This window comes from Capricornis sumatraensis, chromosome 10 (genome assembly GCF_032405125.1).
Source record: "Capricornis sumatraensis isolate serow.1 chromosome 10, serow.2, whole genome shotgun sequence".
Classification (NCBI taxonomy): domain Eukaryota; kingdom Metazoa; phylum Chordata; class Mammalia; order Artiodactyla; family Bovidae; genus Capricornis; species Capricornis sumatraensis.
Window position 1 is genome coordinate 55,701,788 of NC_091078.1, and position 20,228 is coordinate 55,722,015.

Consider the following 20,228-nt stretch of genomic DNA (forward strand, 5'->3'; position numbering starts at 1 on the left):
CAAGATCAGTAGGAAGCTAAATCTGCTAACAATGACAAGTGAGGCATTCAGGGCATTAGGATTATGAGTTGCTTTGTACTGTTCACCCCACTGGGGCCGATAACTATGAACTAGAGAAAAAGAGGGAGTGCAATTATTTTGGATGCATCTATGCCAAGGAAACAAACATCTCACATGGCCTTTCTGTTGGCCCATTATATCTGGCAGTTTTTCTGGCATTGAGTTTTATTTCTACAAAGTGAAGGTGCAGATGGAAGGCTTGTCATCTCAGACCGTCTGTAGTACTTTGTCATGATGGCATCTCTTTTGTAATCTTCAAGGGAGGAAGGTTTCTCAGGATATGGATGAATGACCTCCGTCAGAAGAAGTTCAAGTTCTTCTGCCACCAGCATCCATCCATGATTCTGAGCAAGAGTAGGCCATGCTGGGCCCCCCAACCCAACTCCCTTGCCTACTGCCTCTGTTCCCCTTGCCTCACAGCTCTGGGCAGGATGACCTGAAGACAGAAGATAGGACTGTGATAGAAGGATGCAATTCCCAATGTCCAGATAAAAGCAGGTCTCCAAACAAATTATTTGCTAGAAGGTGTTTTATTTATTATAGAAATAGAATAAAAGGCAGGGTGACAAAAGGAAATTCTTAAAATGGCAGCGTAGGTATAGACTACCAGTTTTAACATTTTCTTCTTGTTCATTTTTGGTCTTCTAAATGTGCTGATACATTTTTTAGAATGCTATTAAGGTTAGCTCATTCTTTCCTTTTCTGCTTTATTCACCTAAATATTACATTTTAGGTCATTTTTCATGGAGCTATGTCATCTTCATAAGAATTAATTTAAATGTCAGCACAGTAATTCATCAAGAGCCAGTTCCATGAGCAATCTACCTTTTGCCTTGTTTGAGGATATTACATTCTGTTTTATTTTCATGCGTTATAAATAGTACTATAAATTATATACTCATGTGTAAGTAACATTCTTACAGTATTTCAACTTTTTTTAGGTTCCCAGGAGGAAAATTCTTGGATCAAAAGACTGAACATTTTTAGAACTATTGAAATTGATTGTCAAGTTGGTTTCAAACTGCTCTTGTTCTCACACATTGTGGGGTCATTTCAGCAAACACTAAGTGCTACTTTTTTCATGAGTGAATTCTTAAAGAGACAAATGCTCCTTGTCCTTAGCCTAGCATTTGGTGCATTCCTTATTTGGACAACTATATTGTTCATATTTTCGTCTTTTGAAATTATTTTGTTGAAAGGACAGTTTACACTGGAAATGTGAGGTTCTTGCAAGTGTCATGGGCACTGCTGGTGTGTTTCTGCCTTCGTGAGCACAGCTTCCTTTACAAAGCATGAAGGGACTGGGATATCATGTCCAGTGGGATGGTTCACCATCCATGAGCTGGGGGCAGGGAAGTTGCCTCATGTCCCATAGCCCTCCTTCATGAGGGGACTGACATCTGCCAGGGTTGTACACCAGCCCTGGTTTATAACCTTGGGGAGTCCTTTCACCTCCTTGAGCTTCAACATCATTGCTGTCATTTAGTCGCTAAGTTGTATCCGACACAACTTTTGCAATCCCATGGGCTGTCCATAGCCTAGAAGATAACCATACCCAAAAACATAAAACAAGGAAGTATAGTCAGATTGACACATGCACAGTGAATTAGGGCTTCCCTGGTGGCTCAGTGGTGAAGAATCTGCCTGCCAATGCAGGAGACACAGGAGACGTGTGTTTGACCCCTGGGTCAGGAAGTTCTCCTGGAGGAGGAAATGGCAACCCGCTCTGGTATACTTGCCTGGGAAATTCCATGGGCAGAGGAGCCTGGCAGACTACAGTCCATGGGGTTGCAAAAGCATTGAACACAATTGAGTGACTAAACAACAGCAGTGAATTACATCCTTCCCTCTAGGTGGTTAAGGAACATTATTATTGAAAGGAATCCTATAGGAAGTCTTTCAAATACCCACCACCCTTCCTCTAGTTATTCAACAAACTCTAGGCTTCACCCTTGAAGGCCAGATTTGTATATACAAGTCCTGTTTAGACAAGCAGATGCATGTCTTCCATCACGCTACAGTGTGCCATCTGCCCATGCCTCCTGCACACTCCAGTTGCACTGGGCTGCTCTCAGGGTCTAGAACTAGGCTTATTCCAATCTGAGGGCCAGTGCCCTTACTACCTCCTGCATCTTGTTCTTCCTCTCCCCACCACCCTGCTTCTCATAATGCAGAACTCAGGTCAAATGACTTCCTGTCCATGGCAAGCTCCTCTGTCTGCTCTGGCTGTGGCTACTCTCCCTATCTAGAAACTCTCCACTTTCCCACTTCCCACTTCCAAGAATTATGTTATTGATAGAGTTATTTACGTGCTTATCATCTCTCCCCCACAGCTAGAAGGGAGTTTAGAGGAATTTCATTGGCTGCCCAACACCCAGAACGTAGAGCAGGGCTGGAGACCCAGAAGGCAGTCCACAGATAGGTGTTGCTGAGAGCACAGTTGTAACTCATTTATTGAAAGATTTTTATAAGCTTTTTTTAATTACTCACCAACAAGTGATTTGTGCACTGCCTATAATAAATGCCTAGCACTCATCAAGCTTTAGCTTTGGGGTTAAAGAGCTCCAGTTTTTTGCTTCAAGATGCGCCATCTCTACCCTGCAGATTACCAATGCCAGGGATATCACTGACGTGTACAGTGACTTCATCCGAAGAACTAATGGGGTCTTGCCTGTTTTTCTTTCTTCACAGTTATTTGAGGCTTTTAAATAGACACACCTTCCCATAATTGTTGAGGGGGGAACTATGGAATTCCTGGGGCTTCTTTCTTGGAGACTTATTTTGAGATTAATCAAAGCTCCACTAGCATTTGATTTTTGCTGATGCCGTCTCATCTCCTTTGCTATTACAACAGCCTGCAAAAATAACCCTGCATATAAATTATGCATTAAATCTTTAAATATCCTGGTCTTTTTTCTCTTCCTGCCCCACCTCCAAGGAGCAAAGATTGCAGTGCTCTTATGAAGTACCTTTTGTCACTGCTATTGGACTCTTTTCCCTGGCACTAGATTATTTTCTGAAAGAAACTGATGTTTGATGAGACTCTGTCTTCAAAACAGTATACACACACACACACACACACACACACACACACATATGCTTGTGAAATATATTTTAAAAATTTAAAGTAGAAAGCCCTGCTCAAAATTAAGAAAAAAACTTTATCTAGTGCCAGAAAGTTAGAGAGAAAATCTTCAGTTGTGAGTGAAACTAAAATCACATGGTCTCTCAGAGTAACCAACCAGTTACAAACTGTAGAGTCTGCTCTCACTTTTAAAAATAATTATCCTAAAGAATGCATTTGGGCTATGATAGTCAAGAGCCCAATTCCTCTGTGAGCTCCCTGCAAAAATAAATCTGGGATCCTTGTTGTTTAACTACTTTATATAGTATTCATGCTACTATATATGAAATAGATAAACAATAAGAATTTACTGTATAACACAGGGAACTATAATCAATATCTTGTAATAACCTATAATGGAAAAGAACTGGAAAAAAAGAATAGATAAACACACACTGAATCACTTTGATGTATACCTGAAACTAACACATTGTAACTCAGTTGTACCTCAATGAAAAAAAATTGGGAGTCATGCAGTGTGTTCCTGTCTATGAAAGGTCACATGATCAGCCCAAAGATAGGACCCAGGGGCTGGTAAGGGCCCTAGGGCTGGGTAGAAACATAGCAAGCAGTAAGAAAGCAGTTTCTTGAGTAAATTCCAGGATATTGGGGATCCAGAATCTCCAAAACCTCTGTGATGTGAAAGCACAAAGTGACCTGATGCAAAAACTTGTCCAGAACCTGTGAACTATGAAGGAGGCCTGAAGAGATATGACTCAGAAGGTAACTCTGTCATTCCAATAGGAATATCTGCACAAGCGAAAACCCATGTAAAACCCACACAGAAGACGACTCTTGTTAAAAATGAGCTCACAGACAGACATGAGAAAATACCTGAGCAACAGACAGCACAGACACCCACATGGGAGACATCTGACTTCAAGATCAGAAAATGTACAATTTGAAAGGGCACCCCTCAATTCAGGAAGACAGAGCCAGTAGGTAGGGGAGTGGGAGGTACAAGAACTAGAAATAAAAAGGCAGAAAAAGTATGTTCAGGTGTTGTGTTTGTCTACATGGAGTGTAAGAACCATAAGTGAGTTTCTGAGCACAAGATGATTCAGAAAATAACAGCATTCTTGTCACTCAATAGTAGCCAAAGGTAAATTTTTTTAAGTTCCCATTCACAATAAGAGCAAGAAGCATAAGGTACTTGGGAACATATCTAATAAAAGATAAATCTGACCTTACTGGAGAAATCACCTAGTGTTATAATAGGAGATAAAGGACAAATGAAGATACAGAAATAAAGAGAAAGGTAGGTTGTACTCATGAATGAAATGACTCAATATGTTAAAGAGATAAATTCTCCCCAGATTCATCCATGTAATCAATATCACTATTCTAAGTCACAAGACAACATTATCTAGAAATGGCAATTCAAGGTTAAAAATTATAGCAAAAAGCAAAAATATCAAAGCTTAAAATAAACATATAGTAATTAAAATATCACCAGTAATAACATCACCAGTGGAGGAATAGTTAGAAGAATCTGAAACAGTAAGTCTAAATGAATAACCCAGAAACAAAATAATTCATTAGGGGAATTTGTTATATAACAGGCAAATCGTATATGGAATCCCAGGGGGTACAGAGAGGATTTTCATTTTATTAGTCATGTTTTTATGCCTTATATTTTTAAATATGCAAAAATATAACAAAAACATTTTTGAATCCTAAAGAGTAGTTTATAGGTATTTTTATACTTAACTTTTCCTAATAAAATTCTTTAAAGAAAAAAGTAATATTTTTACTCCAGTTCTCTCTTTATTAAAACAGGCAGGATGTGTAGACCAACAAATCAAATGCATGAAATAAGTAAAGTCACAGTATGTAGGAGAACAACATGTATTAAGAATCCATCAGCTTCCTGGGACTATGCCAGGTATAATGAATACACTAGGGAACGCCTCCTGGACATCAGTGAGACAGAGCGGACCTGCCTCAGGTGACAGCAGAAAGGAAAGCGGAAAAATGCAAAGGGTGTGGTTCTGAATTCATTAACCATTCTCATCAGAGGGTGAAGTGGTTGGATGGCATCACCAGCTCAATGGATGTGAGTTTGAACAAACTCCAGGAGATGGTGAAGAACAGGGAAGCCTGGCATGCTGTGGTCCATGGGGTCACCAAGAGTCAGACACAACTGAGCGACTGAACAACTATTCTCTAGAGGTTTAGGCACAGATCTCTAGCACTTCTTTATACAAAGCTCAAAAGGGCAATTCATAGCAGAAGAAACATCATGCTTGGTTTTTATTTCATCTTAAGATGTTTTTTATTTACAAGTTTTTAAAAAAGTCTAGCTAAACTAGATTGCAGAGCCTGAATCTGATTGTTTTATAATTATGGAAGAACGTACCTAGGAGCACAAATGTTCAGCTGGGAATCAAGCAGGAAAAGACGTAACTTGTGGAAGCCTACGTGATTGAGCACATTTTAAAATATACCACAGAGAAAATTTTCAAAGTCTATGAAAACCATTCAAATAGATACTTAGGGTTTTCTTATTTTAGAACCAAATGATCTTAATGGCATGGTGAAGGAATGATGAATATTATGGCTAGAAAAAAATTACATTCTTTATATTTGTATATGTGTGCATACATCCTCATATCAGAGTGTGTGTGGCGGTGTGTGTGTGTTTGTGTATGTGTGTGTTTAATTTAGCTGAACTCAGACATGTGGTTCATGGGAGTTTCAGGATAAACAGCTATGGACTGCTTTAGTAAATAGGAAAAGATCAGGCCACTTTTCAAATTTTTTTTAAATCAGAATCAGATATTTATAATGAAATTCAGTGGATCTGAACCCAAACACTGCACACTGCTGCCTTTTCTTAGCAAGGTTCTGCTGCATATTGGGTCCTGGAAAGAAGGTGCTGAGAACTCTGGAGCGGCCAGTTGGCTTTCAGGCAGCACTGAGCCCAGCTGCCCCTGGCCTCACTCAGCCCCTCTACCCGTGACTCTGCTGATGGCAGGTCCTCCCTGAACCTCTCTGCTTGATGTTGAGGTATCACTGGAAATGGTTCTGCCCACCTGTCTAGACACTCTGTCTCCTCTGCCCCTACCTCAATTTTTTCTTTCTCTCCATTTCACATTCCATCTTTAATCAGTTTGGTGCTGACTCACAGTTCAATTCAGTTCAGTCGCTCAGTCTTGTTTGACTCTTTGTGACTGCATGGACTGCAGCACACCAGGCCTCCCTGTCCATCACCAACTCCCAGAGTTTACCCAAACCCATGTCCATCGAGTCGGTGATGCCATCCAACCATCTCATCCTCTGTCGACCCCTTCTCTTCCTGCCCTCAATCTTTCCCAGCATACGGTTCTTTTCTAATGAGTCAACTCTTCGCATCAGGTGGCCAAAGTATTGGAGTTTCAGCTTTAGCATCAGTCCTTCCAATGAACACTCAGGACTGATCTCCTTTAGGATGGACTGGTTGGATCTCCTTGCAGTCCAAGGGACTCTCAAGAGTCTTCTCCAACACTACAGTTCAAAAACATCAATTCTTCGGCGCTCAGCTTTCTTCACAGTCCAACTCTCACATCCATACATGACTACTGAAAAAAACCATACCCTTGACTAGACAGACCTTTGTTGACAAAGTAATGTCTCTGCTTTTTATTTATTTATTTATTTTTATTGTCTACAAGAAGTCTACCTTATTTATTTATTTTTTTTTTTAATTTTAAAATCTTTAATTCTTACATGTGTTCCCAAACATGAACCCCCCTCCCACCTCCCTCCCCATAACATCTCTGTGGGTCATCCCCATGCACCAGCCCCAAGCATGCTGTATCCTGCGTCAGACATAGACTGGCGATTCAATTCTTACATGATAGTATACATGATAGCTGTCTAGGTTGGTCATAACTTTCCTTCCAAGAAGTAAGCGTCTTTTAATTTAATGGCTACAGTCACCATCTGCAGTGATTTTGGAGCCCAAAAAAATAGTCACCCACTGTTCCCCATCTATTTGCCATGAAGTGATGGGATCAGATGCTATGATCTTAGTTTTCTGAATGTTGAGCTTTAAGCCAACTTTTTCACTCTCCACTTTCACTTTCATCAAGAGGATCTCTAGTTCTTCTTCACTTTCTGCCATAAGGGTGGTGTCATCTGCATATCTGAGGTTATTGATATTTCTCCCAGCAATCTTGATTCCAGCTTGTGCTTCTTCCACCCCAGTATTTCTCATGATGTTCTCATGATGCATAGAAGTTAAATAAGCACGGTGACAATATACAGCCTTGACGTACTCCTTTTCCTATTTGGAACCAGTCTGTTGTTCCATGTCCAGTTCTAACTGTTGCTTCCTGACCTGCATACAGATTTCTCAAGAGGCAGGTCAGGTGGTCTGGTATTCCCATCTCTTTCACAATTTTCCACAGTTTATTGTGATCCACACAGTCAAAGGCTTTGGCATAGTCAATAAAACAGAAATAGATGTTTTTCAGGAACTCTTTTGCTTTTTTGATGATCCAGTGGATGTTGGCAATTTGATCTCTGGTTCCTCTGCCTTTTCTAAAACCAGCTTGAACATCTGGAAGTTCACGGTTCATGTATTGCTAAAGCCTGGCTTGGAGAATTTTGAGCATTACTTTGCTAGCGTGTGAGATGAGTGCAATTGTGCGGTAGTTTGAGCATTCTTTGGCATTGCCTTTCTTTGTGATTGGAATGAAAACTGACCTTTTCCAATCCTGTGGCCACTGCTGAGTTTTCCAAATTTGCTGGCATATTGAGTGCAGCACTTTCACAGCATCATCTTTCAGGATTTCAGTTCAGGTCAGTTCAATCACTCATTGCTCAACTCGAATTCCATCACCTCCACCAGCTTTGTTCATAGTGATGCTTCCTAAGGCCCACTTGACTTCACATTCCAGGATGTCTGGCTCTAGGTGAGTGATCACACCATCGTGATTATCTGGATCATGAAGATCTTTTTTGTACAGTTCTTCTGTGTATTCTTGCCACCTCTTCTTAATATCTTCTGCTTCTGTTAAGTCCATACCATTTCTGTCCTTTATTGAGCCCATCTTTGCATGAAGTGTTCCCTTGGTATCTCTAATTTTCTTGAAGAGATCTCTAGTCTTTCCTATTCTATTGTTTTCCTCTATTTCTTTGCATTGATCACTGAGGAAGGCTTTCTTATCTCTCCTTGCCATTCTTTGGAACTCTGCATTTAAATGGGTATATATTTCCTTTTCTACTTTGCTTTTCACTTCTCTTCTTTTCACAGCTATTTGTAAGGCCTCCTCAGATAGCCATTTTGCTTTTTTGCGTTCCTTTTCCATGGGGATGGTCTTGATCCCTGTCTCAGGTACAGTGTCACGAACCTTCGTCCATAGTTCGTCAAGCACTCTGTCTTTCAGATCTAGGCCCTTAAATCTATTTCTCACTTCCACTGTATAATCATAAGGGATTTGATTTAGGTCATACCTGAATGGTCTAGTGGTTTTCCCTACTTTCTTCAATTTAAGTCTGAATTTGGCAATAAGAAGTTCATGATCTGAGCCAGTCATCTACTTTTAAGTGCAGATTTCTCCCTTGACCTCCTGACACACACAAGTAATTGTCCAGAGCTGAGGATACCACTATGAGAAGGTCGAAGTTGTCACATGTGGTCATCACACAGTGCAGAGGACCTGATGGGCCCTGTTTCTCCTAACCCTCCACCTGCTTTCTGTCCAGCTGTTCTTCCCATTGCTGGTCCTACAAACCAACAGTGGCCCAGAGCCCTACACAGGATCCTGGGCTTCAGACCCATGGAGGTGGTGCTTCCAAAGGCAGGCTTCCATGAACTTCTCCACAGCCACAGGCAGTCGGAGGCAGGAGCAGCTCACCTGCCAGGGCACTAACGGGAGCATGTTCATATGGGCGTTTGACTACATATTTTTGCTTTCTTATCCCTAAGTTATTACACATGTGCACTGTTGATCTGAGTTTGAGGGAATTTCGGGAAAGAGAAGAAAGGGCTGCAGTGCTAGTAACATTTGTAGGGAGTTGTTACAGGCTTCAGCTGAGTGAGTCTCAGCCCATTTTCAAACAACTGTAATATTATTAGAGGGAGAGCTGTCCTGACACAAATGTTGGGCCCAGTTAGATCGCAAGAGCTGCTCTATGGGAAGCCTGTCTCACTGGTAATTCATGAGGAGGAAATGCATTTACAAGCGGCAGCCTTGTTTATGAAGAGTTCTCTCTGTCTGATTGAGGACAGCACTGCTCTGCTTAATTAGACATTTTGAGATGCGTGGCCAGTGTTTTTAAGGAATTTGTGCAAATTCTTTGTCTTTCCATTCATCTGACTTCTCCCAGAGCTCCACGTGCCCAGGCGCGCCCTTGCACTCCTGGGAAGGGGGCTATGGGGCTTCCCCAGGACAGGCTCCATGCTGGCACTGTGGTGACCAGAAGCTACTTCCACTCCCAGGGACGACGCAGTCATGGTCCAGCATGGAGGCTTTCATCTTTAGAGCAGATTTCAAACAGCTTACTCGGAACATGAATAAAACTGATTTAAGTCTGTAAAACATAACAACAAGAAAAAAATAGAGTGATTCTGATTGAATCAAGGGAGTGAGACCTGGAACCACCCTCTTGCGAACCAAATTTGAAGGCAACTGGTCTGGTGAGTGAGGGTGAAGATCTTCTCTGAATTTTGGAGGAAAATTTGAAGAGTCCTTAGCATGATGGCCCAAATTGTACTGTTGAGAGAAGTAATCAAGCCAGTCTCATCTCCTACCTTCTTCCCTCCAGATCTTGCCTTTTCTGTTTAAATACACACCTCCAGAGAAGGGGGCAGGCTGCTATCCAGATGAAAGCTCTCCATTCAATTGACTTTCACTTTTAAAGTGTGAAAGTTTATTTTCACTTTACTTTCCAGTCTCTTTTCGGCCATCCAGAGATGACAAGGAGTCTGGGCCTGAAGACATCCTAGAATCTGCAACAACAGGGATTTCAGGAGAAACCAGAGTTAGAGCCTTCCTTCTCTGATGTCTTCACATCACCAAATATTTATTGAGCTCCTGTGGCTAGTACTGCATGATGAACTGGTGATACAAAGATGGCTAGCAAGACACTTGAAAGACTGAGGGAGACAAAATAAAATTTACTCCACACTCTGGAAAAAGCTGCAAAAACAGCTTTTTTTTTTTTTTTTTTAAGAGTGAAGAACCCAGGGCATGCTCCTTAGAGACAGGGGTGCTGGGATGCCTTCCCAGATAATGACGATGCTGCTGGGTAGCTGGTCAATAGCTACCCCTGAGAGTTTATGTGAAAGGGAGAGAGAAAGCAAGGGTGTATTCAAGACTTCCTCAAGGAGCTTGCAACTTAATGAGGTTTATACTACATACACGTCAATGACTCAGGGCAATTCCTAGGCAGCAGGGACAGAGAAATTGATGAAACAAGAAAACACAAGGGTCCCAGACACTGGACTAGAGGGAGGTGAATGTGTCTCCAGAGAGTAAAATTTTGAGTCCAGAGGTCTTTCCTCATCTTCTCTGGGTTGCACTTGGAGCAAAAGGTTCTTTGGCAAATGTAGGAGCACCTGTATGTGGAGTTTTCCTCTGTCTCCAGGTGAATATCACAAGCTCTCCAACTGAAGGCTTTGCCTTCTCTGAGGGACTGTCATCTCATCTAGGGTGACCAGCCATCCAAGTTTGCCAGAGACTTTTGTGGTTTAAAACCTAAATATCCCACATTCTGGGTACTTGGCCCTCTAACTTACCTATAACGGTCTGAGCTGGGGAAGGGCAATCTAACTCCCTGCCCTCTTTTCCACCCGCCACTCTCTTCCCTCACTATCCAGTATACCAAGCACAAGCTGTCCAGTCCTAATCAATAGGGAGAACGAGTGATACCTACAACATCTGCTTCCTGTCCTGTGAAGATCCCTGTGACAGAGAAACACAAATGCTGCTTGCCCACTGATAACCAACAAAGGACAGAAGCTCCAGAAGGAAGAAAGTAGTCTAGTTAACCTGCCGTATATGCAACCCATCCAGCTTGATGTCCGGCACATAGTAACAACTCTTATCACTCCTGCATGCCAGATGCAGTCAGTGGCCTCACACTCTAGTAAGAGATACAGAGAAGACATGAGTGTGTGTATTTTAAGGCAGATTTGACTTGAAATATTGAAAAATGTACCTGGCCAGATATATGTGAGGTATACAGAATTTCTTGGGCATGAAGGAAAATTATTAGAAGGTAAAGGTCTGCAGGGTATGATGGGAGACCACTTGTGACCATCTGTGGAGCAATGTGCCACTCAATCTGTAGATGTTCAGATTTTCTGGTCTGTGCTCAGGGGCAGTTCCCACTTCCATCATTTCTGCCAGGCTTCTAAATCTTCTTTGTGACTAAAATGAAATCCTGCTGCCTGTCTGGAAATGAAGCAGGAGGTTATTTCTCTGGATGCTCGTTTCATTGATCTCAGAATGTGTTTTTGAGTCTGGGGACCTCTCATCATCTATAGCTAACGGGGACAAGGTTTTAGTGTTTTGTTCTCTGACACTTTTCTAATTAGGTCAATAAACAAGTATACTAAAGAAATGCTATCTTTGCAAGCTTTTGCTAGCTGTGCATCTGAAGATTGCCCTGGAGACCCTCGCTTTAATCAGAATCAGCAGGGGGTCTACACAGTTTCATCGTCTGTAGAATTTTTCAGTGTTTCACTTCAGACACAAATTTAGGAAACTGTGGCTAATATGTGATGTCACAATGACACATATCAAAATATAGATTTACCTTTCACCATGTGCACTAGATCTTCACCAAAGCTCTGCCTGGTCCTCTGCTTTTCAAATATTTATTCCTCAGATTTGGGGAATTCAGCCTTGTTTGTCACAACATTGTTGATAAGAGTAAAAATCAGCATAACTTGGTTGTGGAACCACAGACACTGTCTGTCTATGGAACACAGTGCAGCCCTTTAATCTCTATCCTTGGGCTAGAATACTGAAACACCAACTGGTAGGGGGATATGTACTTTACAAATTTATTTTTTAACACATGTGTGCTGTGCTGTGCTAAGTCACTTTAGTCATGTCCAACTCTTTGCAACCATTTGGGCCATAGTCTCCCAGGCTGTTCTGTCCGTGGGATTCTCCAGGCAGGAATACTAGAGTGGGTTGCCATGCCCTCCTCCAGGGGATCTTCCCAACCAGGGTATTGAACCCAAGTCTACTATGGCTCCAGCATTGGCACGTGATTAGAAATAAGGATGGACTGTTAACAGTGTTCACACAATTTACAGCTGAATTATGGGAATATTATTTTCCATATCTGAATACTCTATTTTCTAAATACTAGTGGATCACTGGTATATGAGTAACTAGCATAGTTAAAGCTAAATAAGATAATATAAGCTTGAAGACGGAAATCATTTTCTCTTATAGCAGAGAATTGCTACTAATCCTAGTGCCCAGAGGACCCAGAAAGTGACTCAGCATGGCAGGAAGTCGAGAACTCAGGAGACCCGATTCTGCTCCCTCATTTCATGATGAGGGAACCAAACCCTTTGGGCCAAATGTCTTGCTTGAATCCCTCTAGTTCATTAGTACAGTAACCAGATTTTCTGACTTCTGTTTAAAGTTAGGAAATAGCTTTCAAACGCCTCACATCTTTTTTTATGACTTTTTTAAAATTTAATATTGGAGAGTTATTGCTTTACAGTATTATGCTGGTTTCTGCCAAACATCAACATGAATCAGCCACAGGTATACATATATCCCCTTCCTCTTGAACCTCCCTCCCATCTCCCACCCCTCCCACCCCCCTAGGTTGACACCGAGTCCTGGCTTGAGCTCCCTGTATCACACAGCAAATTCCCACTGGCTGTTTTACACATGGTAATGTATATGTTTCCATGCTGCCCTCTAAATTCATCCTACCCTCTCCTTCCCCTACTGTGTCCACAAATCTGTTCTCTATGTCTGTGCCTCTATTCCTGCCCCGCAAATAGGTTCATCAGCACCATCTTTCTAGATTCCATACACATGCATTAATATATATTTGTCTTTCTCATTTTGACTTACTTTACTCTGTTCGATAGGCTCTAGTTTCATCCACCTCATTAGGACTGACTCAAATGCATTCTTTTATGTAGCTGAGTAATATTCCATTAGATGCTTATATCTTTCCTTTTCTCCTTTGCTTTTTGCTTCTCTTCTTTTCACAGCTATTTGTAAGGCCTCCCCAGACAGCCCTTTTGCTTTTTTGCATTTCTTTTCCATGGGGATGATCTTGATCCCTGTCTCCTGCACAATGTCATGAACTTCATTCCATAGTTCATCAGGCACTCTATCTATCAGATCTAGGCCCTTAAATCTATTTCTCACTTCCACTGTATAATCATAAGGGATTTGATTTAGGTCATACCTGAATGGTCTAGCGGTTTTCCCTACTTTCTTCAATTTGTGTCTGAATTTGGTAATAAGGAGTTCATAATCTGAGCCACAGTCAGCTCCTGGTCTTGTTTTTGTTGACTGTATAGAGCTTCTCCATCTTTGCCTGCAAAGAATATAATCAATCTGATTTTGGTGTTGACCATCTGGTGATGTCCATGTGTAGAGTCTTCTCTTGTGTTGTTGGAAGAGGGTGTTTGCTATGACCAGTGCATTTTCTTGGCAAAACTCTATTAGTCTTTGCCCTGCTTCATTCCACATTCCAAGGCCAAATTTGCCTGTTACTCCAGGTGTTTCTTGACTTCCTACTTTAGCATTCCAGTCCCCTATAATGAAAAGGACATCTTTTCTGGGTGTTAGTTCTAAAAGGTCTTGTAGGTCTTCATAGAACCGTTCAACTTCAGTTTCTTCAGCGTTACTGGTTGGGGCATAGACTTGGATTACCGTGATATTGAATGGTTTGCCTTGGAAATGAACAGAGATCATTCTGTCGTTTTTGAGATTGCATCCAAGTACTGCATTTTGGACTCTTTTGTTGACCATGATGGCTACTCCATTTCTTCTGAGGGATTCCTGCCCGCAGGAGTAGATATAATGGTCATCTGAGTTAAATTCACCCATTCCAGTCCATTTTAGTTTGCTGATTCCTAGAATGTCGACGTTTCCTCTTGCCATCTCTTGTTTGACCACTTCCAATTTGCCTTGATTCATGGACCTGACATTCCAGGTTCCTATGCAATATTGCTCTTTATAGCATCGGACCTTGCTTCTATCACCAGTCACATCCACAGCTGGGTATTGTTTTTGCTTTGGCTCCATCCCTTCATTCTTTCTGGAGTTATTTCTCCACTGATCTCCAGTAGCATATTGGGCACCTACTGACCTGGGGAGTTTCTCTTTCAGTATCCTATCATTTTGCCTTTTCATACTGTTCATGGGATTCTCAAGGCAAGAATACTGAAGTGGTTTGCCATTCCCTACTCCAGTGGACCACATTCTGTCGGACCTCTCCACCATGACCCACCCGTCTTGGATTGCCCCGTGGGCATGGCTTAGTTTCATTGAGTTAGACAAGGCTGTGGTCCTAGTATGATTAGATTGACTAGTTTTCTGTGAGTATGGTTTCAGTGTGTCTGCCCTCTGATGCCCTCTTGCAACACCTACCATCTTACTTAGGTTTCTCTTACCTTGGGCGTGGGGTATCTCTTCACGGCTGCTCCAGCAAAGTACAGTTGCTGCTCCTTACCTTGGAGAGGGGTATCTCCTCACTGCCGCCCTTCCTGACCTTCAACGTGGTATAGCTCCTCTAGGCTCTCCTGCGCCCGCGCAGCCACTGCTTCTTGGACAGGATCAATAAAGGACAGAAATGGTATGGACCAAAAAGAAGCAGAAGATATTAAGAAGAGGTGGCAAGAATACACAGAAGAACTGTACAAAAAAGATCTTCACAACCCAGATAATCATGATGGTGTGATCACTCATCTAGAGCCAGACATCCTGGAATGTGAAGTCAAGTGGGCCTTAGAAAGCATCGCTACGAACAAAGCTAGTGGAGGTGATGGAATTCCAGTTGAGCTGTTTCAAATCCTGAAAGATGATGCTGTGAAAGTGCTGCACTCAATATGCCAGCAAATTTGGAAAACTCAGCAGTGGCCACAGGACTGGCAAAGGTCAGTTTTCATTCCAATCCCAAAGAAAGGCAATGCCAAAGAATGCTCAAACTACCACACAATTGCACTCATCTCACACGCTAGTACAGTAATGCTCAAAATTCTCCAAGCCAGGCTTTAGCAATACGTGAACCGTGAACTCCCTGATGTTCAAGCTGGTTTTAGAAAAGGCAGAGGAACCAGAGATCAAATTGCCAACATCTGCTGGATCATGGAAAAAAGCAGGAGAGTTCCAGAAAAACATCTATTTCTGCTTTATTGACTATACCAAAGCCTTTGACTGTGTGGATCAAATAAACTGGAAAATTGTGAAAGAGATGGGAATACCAGACCACCTGACCTGCCTCTTGAGAAATCTGTATGCAGGTCAGGAAGGAACAGTTAGAACTGGACATGGAACAACAGACTGGTTCCAAATAGGAAAAGGAGTACGTCAAGGCTGTATATTGTCACCCTGCTTATTTAACTTCTATGCATAGTAAATCATGAGAAACGCTGGGCTGGAAGAAACACAAGCTGAAATCAAGATTGCTGGGAGAAATATCAATAACCTCAGATATGCAGATGACACCACCCTTATGGCAGAAAGTGAAGAGGAACTAAAAAGCCTCTTGATGAAAGTGAAAGTGGAGAGTGAAAAAGTTGGCTTAAAGCTCAACATTCAGAAAACTAAGATCATGGCATCCCGTCCCATCACTTCATGGGAAATAGATGGGGAAACAGTGAAAACAGTGTCGGACTTTATTTTTTGGGGCTCCAAAATCACTGCAGATGGTGATTGCAGCCATGAAATTAAAAGATGCTTACTCCTTGGAAGAAAAGTTATGACCAACCTAGATAGCATATTCAAAAGCAGAGACATTACTTTGCCAGCTAAGGTCCATCTAGTCAAGGCTATGGTTTTTCCTGTGGTCATGTATGGATGTGAGAGTTGGTCTGTGAAGAAGGCTGAGTGCCAAAGAATTGATGCTTTTGAACTGTGGTGTTGGAGAAGACTCTTGAGAGTCCCTTGGACTGCAAGGAGATCCAACCAGTCCATTCTGAAGGAGATCAGCCCTGGGATTTCTTTGGAAGGAATGATGCTAAAGCTGAAACTCGAGTACTTTGGCCACCTCATGTGAAGAGCTGACTCATTGGAAAAGACTCTGATGCTGGGAGGGATTGGGGACAGGAGGAGAAGGGGACGACTGAGGATGAGATGGATGGATGGCATCACTGACTCGATGGACGTGAGTCTGAGTGAACTCCGGGAGTTGGTGATGGACAGGGAGGCCTGGCGTGCTGCAGTTCATGAGGTCACAAAGAGTCGGACATGACTGAGTGACTGAACTGAACTGAATATTCCATTGTGTATATGTACCAAAATTTCTGTTACAATTCATCAGTTAATGGACATCTAGGTTGCTTCCATGTCCTAGCTATTGTAAAAAGTGCTGCAATGAACAATTTTGTGGTACATTCTCAGGATATATCCCCAGTAGTAGTAGTAGGATTGTTGGGTCATGTGGTATTTCTATGCCTAGTTTTTTAAGGAATCTCCATACTGTTCTCCATTGTGGCTGTATCAATTTATATTCCCAACAGTGCAAGAGGATTCCCTTTTATCTACATCCTCTCCAGCATTTATTGTTTGTAGATTTTTTGATGATAGCCATTCTGCCCTGTGTGAGGTGATACCTCATTGTAGTTTTTATTTGTGTTTCTCTAATAATGAGTGATGTTGAGCATCTTTTCATGTATTTATTAGCCATCTGTATGTCTTCTTTGGAATAATGTCTGTCCAGGTCTTCCACCCATTTTTTGATTTATTTGTCTGTTTTTCTGGTATTGAGCTGCATGAACTTGTATATTTTGGAGACTGTCAGTTGTTTCATTTGCAATTATTCTCTCCCATTCTGAAGGTTGTCTTTTAATATTCTTTATTGTTTCCTTTACTGTGCAAAATCTTTTAAGTTTAATTAAGTCTCATTTGTTTTCTTTTGTTTTTACTTCCATTACTCTAGGAGGTGGGTCAAAGAGGATCTTGCTGTGATGTATGTCAAAGAGTACTGCTTATGTTTTCCTCTAAGAGCTTTGATAGTTTCTGGCCTTACATTTAAATCTTCAATCCATTTTGAGTTTATTTTTGTGTATAGCATTAGAAAGTGTTCTAGTTTCATTCTTTTACATGTAGCTGTCCAGTTTTCCTGGCACCATTTATTGAAGAGCTTGTCTTTTCTCCATTGTATATTCATGCCTCCTTTGTCAAAAATAAGGTGCACGGGTTTACTCTGGGCTTTCTGTCTTGTTCCATTGGTCTATGTTTCTGTATTTGTGCCAGTACCATGCTGTCTTAAAGACTGTAGCTTTGTAGTATAGTCTGAAGTCAGGAAGGTTTATTCTTCCAGCTCCACTCTTCTTTCTCAAGATTGCTTTGTCTATTTGGGGTCTTTTATGTTTCCTTACAAATCGTGAAATTTTTTGTTCTAGTTCTATGATAAATGCCATTGGTAATTTGATAGAGATTGCATTGAATCAGTAGATTACTTTGGGTAGTATAGTCATTTTCACAATGTTATATCTCTCCATCTGTTTGTGTCAGCTTTGATTTCTTTCATCAGTGTCTTATAGTTTTCTGCATACAGGTCTTTTGTCTCTTTAGGTAGGTTTATCCCTAGGTATTGTATTCTTTTTGCTGCAATGGTGAATGAGATTGCCTCACAGTCTTAATGAGAACTGTTCACTTAAGCCCATCAACTTTGCATCTCACACACAGCTAGAACACTTCAGAGAATACACAATAGCTTTTAAATGCAGTCAGTACTCATGAACAAAAAGGTGGAAAATCTTTGGAAATTTCTGACAGCAGCCAGGCTTGACTTGTGAGGCTGACGTGTCTGGGTTTGGGCTGGGACAGCTGAGTGACTGAGTTCCCTCTCTACCCAGCCTCATCCTCCAGCAATATGGTCCAGGCTTGTTCATGTGGCTCCATCAACAGTGAGTAGACAGGCCACCAAAAAAAGATGAACCTTGTCATTTGTGACAACATGGATGTACCTTGAGGTCACTTTGCTAAGTGAAATGAGTCAGAAAAAGAGAAATACCATATGATTTCATGCAAGTGTAGAATATAAAAAAAGAAGAAAATTAATGAGCAATCAAAACCAAAACAGACATGTAGATACAGAGAACAGAGTGGTGGTTGCCAGATGAGGAGGGGAGTGAGGTAGGGCAAAATGGGTATCAACTGTATGGTCATGTATGGAAACTAAATTTTTGGTGATGAGCAAACTAAGATATATGGAGGTAGAAATATAGTATTGTACACATGGAACTTATGTACCTCAATAACATATAAATCTTTTAAAAATCAGTGAATTTCTCCTCAGTGAAAGGGAATGGTGGACAGTTCCAGAAATTTAAAAGAGCCTGCGCCATATTATGGCTGGGAAGTGTGTATGTGAAATTGTCATAAGAGCATTGGTTATAATTTAGAAGATTCTCAGAAGTTTAAAAGAATGAGGATGAGTGCTTGCTTCGGCAGCACATATACTAAAGTTGGAACCATACGGGAATATTAACATGACTCCTGTGCAAGGATGACATGCAAATTTGGAAACTGCTCCATATTTTTATATAAAAATAGAGTCAAGGATCTATTGTATTGCACAGGGACTTCTACACTGTAATAAACTATACAGGAAAAGAGAAAAAGAAAGAACAGATATATGTCTATGTATAATTGAATCAAGTGGCAGGACAGCTGACACAAACACTACATTGCAAATCAACTATACTCCAGTATAAAATTTTTTTAAAAAGAGTGAGGACAAGATCTCCAAGACCCTTTCCAGCTCTGTAATCCTATTAAATACAAATGTTAGCAAAACAAAACACAATAAAGAAGAAAATAACAGTAAGTGGAAATATAAGACCTCTTAAAGACCAGGCATGAAACTGGTACACTGCCGTTTTCATCCCATTGCTAATCCAAGTCAATGGAAAAGCCAACCCAGATTCAAGGGATAAGGAAACAGATTTTGCTTCTTTTATAATATTTACTTTTTTATTTTGGGGGATGCTCCAGGTATTAGTTGTGGCATTTGGAATCTAGTTCCCTGAGCAAGAATTGAACCAGGGCCCCCTGCATTGGGAACACAGAGTCTTAGCCACTGGACAGACAGCCAAGGAAGTCTCAGATTCCACTTCTTGATGGGAGATGCTACAAAGAATTGTGGTCATGTTTGCTGTCTGTTCCCTATTGGGTCGCTAGGAGTCGGACGTGACTGAGCGACTTCACTTTCACTTTTCACTTTCATGAACTGGAGAAGGAAATGGCAACCCACTCCAGTGTTCTTGCCTGGAGAATCCCAGGGACGGGGGAGCCTGGTGGGCTGCTGTCTCTGGGGTCGCACAGAGTCGGACACGACTGAAGCGACTTAGCAGCAACAGCAGCAGCAGCAACAGTTACCTGAGGAAAGTGATCTGTTCCAAGAATAACCTACTATGTCCCTGTATTATTCAAGGTACCCAGACTCTAGAGATGAGCCTTCATCTGAAGATACATCAATTAAACAGCATAAAATAATGAAGTCCCAGACTTGGGATTTGGACTTGGCAGAACAAGAGCAGAACTGAGACCTTTAACCATGATTTTCTTCACCATTCAACTCAAAGAGCAGCTCTTCCAAATTGTTATTCATATGCCCAAACCAAATATTACCAGTTGCTTTCCTTTGAGCCTTCCTAGCAATATATGGGTTATCTGCAATTGTCCTTATCTTACCTGACTGTGTAGTAAAATAATTTTTCTGGTTTGAAATCCCAGTCTAAATTTAGGCTACTTGAGGACAGGCACTGCAACTTGACCATTACTACATCTCCTAAGCATCAGGCACAGCAAGTACACTGGAATACGCTTGTACTTTAAGATATTTGCATGAGTATTTATAACTAAATTTGGTCTGTAGTTTTTTTTTTCTATTGTAC

At 41.3% G+C, this 20,228-nt stretch overlaps 1 non-coding gene across 1 annotated transcript; it reads left to right on the top strand.

Moving 5' to 3' along the window:
• The first annotated feature begins 18,767 nt into the window (after window positions 1-18,767).
• Window positions 18,768-18,873, top strand: LOC138088059 (U6 spliceosomal RNA). The gene has a single exon (XR_011145650.1). It is a non-coding gene; the product is annotated as a U6 spliceosomal RNA (small nuclear RNA).
• The last annotated feature ends 1,355 nt before the right edge of the window (window positions 18,874-20,228 follow it).